The 6,355-nt window shown below is 41.9% G+C and overlaps 1 long non-coding RNA gene across 2 annotated transcripts in view; it reads right to left on the bottom strand.

Moving 5' to 3' along the window:
* Positions 1 to 596: 596 nt before the first annotated feature.
* LOC149121828 (uncharacterized) overlaps positions 597 to 6,355 on the bottom strand; it is a 44,650-nt gene continuing 38,891 nt past the window's right edge. Inside the window, exons 4-5 of one of the 2 annotated variants that reach the window (XR_016222746.1) lie at positions 4,076 to 4,261; positions 597 to 1,200 (exon numbers count right to left, since the gene is read on the bottom strand). This is a non-coding gene — a long non-coding RNA (uncharacterized LOC149121828). The remainder of the gene's footprint in view (positions 1,201 to 4,075; positions 4,262 to 6,355) is intronic. The other variant, XR_016222747.1, reaches the window with a different exon arrangement.

Here is a 6,355-nt window from a genome sequence, read left to right as displayed (position 1 = left end):
ACTGTGGCAAAAAACAAAATGACCAAAATGAAAGCTCTCTGTGAGTGAGATCCGAGTGGAAAGAAGGGCCATCAAAGAAGGAGGTACCTTTCCCTGAAGGGAGGAGAGAACTTCCATTTTGACTATGGTTTTGTCTAAATAAGTTCACAGTTTGTCAATTCAAGAGGCTTCCATAGCCTTGGCAGCTCATGGGAAGAGCCTCAGGTGATTACTGACATCATAAATAAGAGTGTCAATTGTTAAATCAACAACGGGAGTCACTGTGCACCTGCTCCCCTTGTAGAATCTCTGTCCTTAATGTGTTGTACTATACGAATTAATGGTAAAACTACTACTCAACCAGTACTTCATACTTTGTGTTTCTGTGTGGGTACAAACTGTTGAAATCTTTACTTAGTATATACTAAATTGATCTTCTGTATATAAAGATAATTGAAAATTAATCTTGATGAAGAATGGGATGGGAGACAGAGTGGGAGATGGGATAGTTGCAGGTGGGAGGGAGGTTATGTGGGGAAAAGCCATGATAATTGAAAAGTTGTACTTTTGAAATTTATATTTATTAAATAAAAGTTTAAAAAAAAAGTTCAGCAAAAATATCTTCAGTTTAATACATAGGCACAGGTGGAAAACAGACTGACTATGGCAAGGAGAAAGAGAATGGCACTTTGACGAGAATTAGCAAGGCAACACTAAACAAGACTTACAAATGGGTGAACACATTTTAATATACTAATGAGCAGGAAGTGTTGCTCACGCACGCGCATGCCCGGTATGAATGCGTCTTTCTGGAGAACCAGAAGGAGAACATAAAACGGGACACCCGGTCCTCTTTCTGGGGAATCTCACTCCTCACATCGTGGAGTCACACAGGGCTCGGTGCTTACAAGATTCGCATGCCTGGGCAAGTGCCTTGTTCCTGTTCTGAAATTCTTAGTGGCTTTCAAATAAGGAATCCACATTTTCCTTTGGTACTGGTCCTGCTGACCAGCCTTCTAAGCCCACTGTGATAGGTGAGGGGAGGGGAGAGGAAGGCTTTGTTCTATTCTCTAGGCTCAACTGCAGGTATCACTTTTGTGGAGAGATCCTGAAGAAGGCCGAGGAGAGCACACCAAGGCCGACAGTCTCTCTGGAAGTTGATGACTGGGGATTCCAGGAGTCGTGCAAGAAGGAGTACTGGAAACCACAAGGCCAGGCTTCCTGTAACATTTTAAAAAGCATTATGAAAGGATACAGTAACCGAGGAGCACTTAGGCATTGTGGGAAGATTCTCATTATACCCTCATTGGCCAAAGTCTCATTTGAATGATGTGTCTGGCTTCAGCTCTTTGTCTTGAAAAATAAGGAGACGTAAAGGAATAAAACAAAAATAATTTAAAAAGTAGGAAATGAATCCATTGACTATGTTAAAAGCCTGGGATTAAATTGGCAAGAAAGGCCTGAAGTTCAGTTTCCATCCAATCTATGAAAAACTAGTACTGGGCTGTTTTTGTTCCAGTTTTGCAAAGGAGGGATGGAAACTTTCAGTGCACTGGACACCAAGCCGTTCATCTGTCTTCAACACTGGAGGAGTGAAACCTCAGAAATGAAACCCAGGAGGCTGCTGTGGTGGTGCAGTGGATTAATCTGCCACCCGTGGTGCTGGCATCCTATATAGGTGCCTGCTCAAGTCCAAGATGCTCCACTTCTGATCCAACTTCTTGCCAATGCAGCCGGGAAAGCAGCATAAGATGGTATAAGTGCTTGGGTCTCTGCACTCATGTGGGAGACCTGGATGTAGATCCTGGCTCCTTGCTTCTCCTGGCCCAGTCCTGGCTATTGTAGCCATCTGGGGAGTGGACCAGTGGATGGAAGATCTCTCTCGGTGTCTCTCCTTCATTCTCTGTAATGCTGCCTTTCAAATAATAAATAAATCTTAACAGAAAAACAAGTGAAATCCAAGATGAGTCTCTTGTATGAAAAGGAATTATAGGAAGCTTGCCATAATTGACAAACAGATGGGTCAGGATCAGTACCTCAAAATTATCATTGTAATTAGTTTGGAAACAAAAACCAGCAGGAGCAGTGAGGTCAACTAAGGGAGGAGAAATAGTGACTAACACGAGAAGAAGAGAGCAAAGAGAAGCAACAGGGATTAGTTGCTGACATTCAGTTGATTACTTGAAAATACAGCAAAACCCCTGACACAGAGATAGAATGTTATCATAGTGCTTGAAAATTCTGAAAGTCTTGCTCCTCTCCAATGCCTGCCTCCCTGCTGCACAGGATCCTTCATTTCCTTGTGCATCTAGTTCCCAAGACTTCCAACAGTCTATCTGGAAAGTTGGGGGGCAAGTCTGTGGTTTCCTAGGCAAATCCAGAGACACAAAGTCACATCTCCTTTGCAGGAATGCCTCCAAGGGGAACGCACAGAATCGCTCCTTCCCTTGATTTCTGTCCTGTGAAATTGAAGAGACTTAAATAATCATCTTAGCAAGGTAAGTTTTCTTCTCCTAGAGAATGTGTTTGTATTTGGGGGAGGGGTAGCAAGAAATGGAGTGGAGGGAAGGAAAGGGATAGGGAAAGGTGGAAGAATGGAGAGAGACAAACAGGGAAGTAGGCTGGCAGATGGGGAGAGAGAGGAAGAGTGAGGAGGAGAAAGAAGAGAGAAACAAGGAGGGGTAGAGGGAGAATGAGAAGGGAGAAAAGAGAAAAACAGAAGGGCTGTGTTACATAAAAACTTAATATTGTAAGTCAATTTGTAACAGTTATGTATGTTTTTAAGAGGAAATATGTGGGGTCGGTGCTACAATGTAGTGGGTAAAGACGCCACCTGCAGTGTCGGTATCCCATATGAGTGCCGGTTCGAGACCCTGCTGCTCCTCTTCCAATTCAACTCTCTGCTATGGCCTGGGAAAACAGTAGAAGATGGCCCAAGTCCTTGGGCCCCTGCACCCACATGGGAAACCAGGAAGAAGCTCCTGGCTCCTGGCTTTGGATCAGCGCAGCTCTGGCCATTGCGGCCAATTGTGGAGTGAACCATTGGGTGAAAGACCTCTCTCTCTCCCTCTGTCTGCCTCTCCTTCTCTCTATGTGTAACTCTTTAAAGTAAAATTTTAAAAAATCTTTAAAAAAAGAGGAAATATGTCCATGATAAATTTATGCCTCTTGGGTTTCCTTCTTTGTGCTGTATTCATGCCCCATTCTTTATGAAAACACAGTGATCAAGCACACCAAGAAGCGCATGCCCAGGACATTCCTTTGAACATTACGCTCTTTATGTGTGATAACCAAGATACACAGAGAATGGCCCATGAGAGAAATAAGTAATATGAAACAGATGATGATGGAATGAAAGCCTAAATTGAAAATGCAAGATGCAGGCTGAATAAAGAAATGAAAAATAGGAAGTATATAGCACCATCATTATAAAAGGAAACAACGATTAATCAGAAAGAGGTGCTAAAGAATAAATAAGAAATAGATATATTCTTGGGCTTGTATTATATGATCCTTCTTAGAAAAAATAGTCCTTTGCTAAAGTATAAATAAAAATGTTTTAAAAGCATTGGAGACCCCCGTAAATCCTGACATACGAGTAACAGATTACTAAATTTGATTTGACGAAATAAATAAATAAGTCACACCAACGCTGGGCATTGTGTTCCAGACCCAGTAGGAGTAAGAAGTTGCTGCTTGTAATGCGATTCTTGATGGAGATTTACAGGCAGTTGCTGTCATTTTGACATAATTTGAATCTAAGGCACAGCTAAGAGTGGAAATGAAAGAAGCAGATGAAAGTCAACACTTTATTCTCTGCTGCTTTAATATAGTTTGGAAATGTTTCCATGAGAGCACTAAAGTTGAAAAACAACTCATACTGGAAGCATAGATTTGTAAAATGCAACCTCCAACTATTTACTGGTGTGAATCTATTTTCACAGGCTTTCCTTCTGAAAAATGTCACTGCACATGTTAAACAAGTGCTCAAAGAGATTTACTATTACATGAAATGTCTCACATAGTCTTATTCAGGAAGGTTCCCTTAATTGCGTGTGTGCGTGCGTGCATGCATGCTGTGTGTATGTTAACTTACCTTGACTGGCTATACGAACAGCAAACACAGCAGAAAACAAAACAATTTTGATGTCTGCAGATCTGTGATGGTTGCTTGGATGGCCGGGATTTCTTTAGTAGCTACATTCAAGCTACATGCTCCTTCCTCCAAGATTTAAGCATGTGTCTCAGATGGGAGCTGTCATTTTCTTACGCAATTCCATTTCTGCAAACAAGAGGGTGGTAATCTGACTCCACCTAGTCCAATCAGTCCAAGCCCAGAAATGTTCAGTAATTCTATCTCCACACAGCACTCCTGCCTTTCAACGATGATTGTTGCAGATAAGAGTTAGAAAGGCAATTTAATGAATTAGAGTCGCTTCCCATGTTTTTGGACCTTAGTTCATCTCTCCTCTCTAAACTTGAGATGCTAGAAACAAGGCTTGTATCCTTGAGGTGATGTTCTTCTGAGAGAAGGAAGAAAATATGAAAAAGGAGGAATGATTCAACAAGTTAACATAGAATTGCCATGTGACCCAGCAATTCTACTGTTTGCTATAAACCAAAAAGAAGTGGAGGAGGGACTCAGACACTTGAGATACTTGTGTACCAGTATTCACAGCAATATTTTTCACAATGGCCAATAGGAAGAAGCAACCCGAATGTCTACCAACAAATGAACATGGGAAAAGAAAAGGAGAAATAGACACACAATGGACTATTGCTTGGCCACAGAGAGGACTGAAACTCTTATATACTATAACATGAATGGACCTTGAAAATGTTATGCTAGGTGAAATCAGCCAGGCACAAAAAGACAAAGATTTTATGATTCCATGTTTATGACGTGCTAGAAGACACAAATTGGTGGAGACATCAAGTATAGTAATAGTCACCAGGGACTGAGAGAAGGAAAGGATGGGAAGTCATTCTGTTTTTTTATTTTTTATTTTTGACAGGCAGAGTTAGACAGAGAGAAAAAGAGAGAGACAGAGAGAAAGGTCTTCCTTTTTCCATTGGTTCACGCCCCAAATAGCCGCTACGGCCAGTGCATTGCAGCCGGCACGCTGCACCGATCCAAAGCCAGGAGCCAGATGCTTCCTCCTGGTCTTCCATGCAGGTGCAGGACCCAAGGACCTGAGCCATCCTTCACTGCACTCCCAGGTCATAGCAGAGAGCTGGACTGGAAGAGAAGCAACCAGGACAGAACCGGCGCCCCGACAGGGACTAGAACCTGGGGCGGAGGATTAGCCTAGTGAGCCGTGGCGCCAGCCAGGAAGTCATTCTTAATGGGTACAGAGTTTCTCTTCTGGATGGTGAAAAAGGGCTGGAAATGGTTGATTGGATAAGATTGTAAGGATACTTGATGGCATTTAATTATATACTTAAAAACAGATTAAATGTTGAATTTTCCATTATGTAAATTTTACCACAATGAAAACACTAGACTTCCTGGTGAGAGAGTGAGAGAGTGCGAGTGCGAGAGTGAGAGAGAGAGAGAGAGGAGAAGGGGGGGGAGGGGCAGGGGGTAGGAGACTGTGTGGGGAAGGGGAGGAGAGGGAAAGGATGAGGGGAAGGCTTTTCCTACTAGGCTAGTTTAGGTTGGATTTCCATCACTTGAAACCTGGAGGTCTAACATGGCTCTAAAGACAATATACACATAATTTATATAGACCCAACTTCAAAGACAACCTTGTGAATGTGTGTGTCTATTTCACACTGAGGGGCTCATCCTTGCAGACATTATTTATCTACTTGCAGATTAATTTGAAGGCAGAGACTATATCCTTTTTTTTTTTTTTTTTTTACCTAGTGCCTTAAGTCCTAATGCAATGCGCTAATGTTTCATGTAAAATGAGTCCTTAATGTAATACAAAGAACAAATTGGTCATAAATTTCCTAACTCCTTGTACCCACTACAGGAATATCTTGATGAATTTCTCCAAAAAAAGGGCATCTCTGTTTCTCAGCATTTGCCTTGGCTTTGATATTGTCTTCCACCTAACAGACCAATCCATCTTGTTGGCCCCACACCCGCCCAGGCTCACCTTTTGTCCACTCACCTTTTCGGGATTCATTAATTCTAGCCTCAGCCTATTCTAAGTCCACCACATCACTGAACAAAAGGCCAACATTTTCTTCACCCATCACTTCCATCTATTGTGCTCTAAATATTACCAGAAGCCAGAACCACTCATAATTTTAGTTGCTTGTTGTTATGTCCTTAAAATTAGCACTTTCATCTCTCATGTAATAGAGTATAATTTAAGGTATTAACTAGGGGAGGAATTGATGGGGGGAAAGAAGAGTTACTCAAAAC

The sequence above is a fragment of the Oryctolagus cuniculus genome, chromosome 16 (genome assembly GCF_051225735.1).
Source record: "Oryctolagus cuniculus isolate XC-2025 breed Fujian yellow rabbit chromosome 16, ASM5122573v1, whole genome shotgun sequence".
Lineage (NCBI taxonomy): Eukaryota > Metazoa > Chordata > Mammalia > Lagomorpha > Leporidae > Oryctolagus > Oryctolagus cuniculus.
The sequence above is the reverse complement of the archived record's forward strand: the minus strand, read 5'-3'. Positions and strand labels throughout refer to the sequence as shown.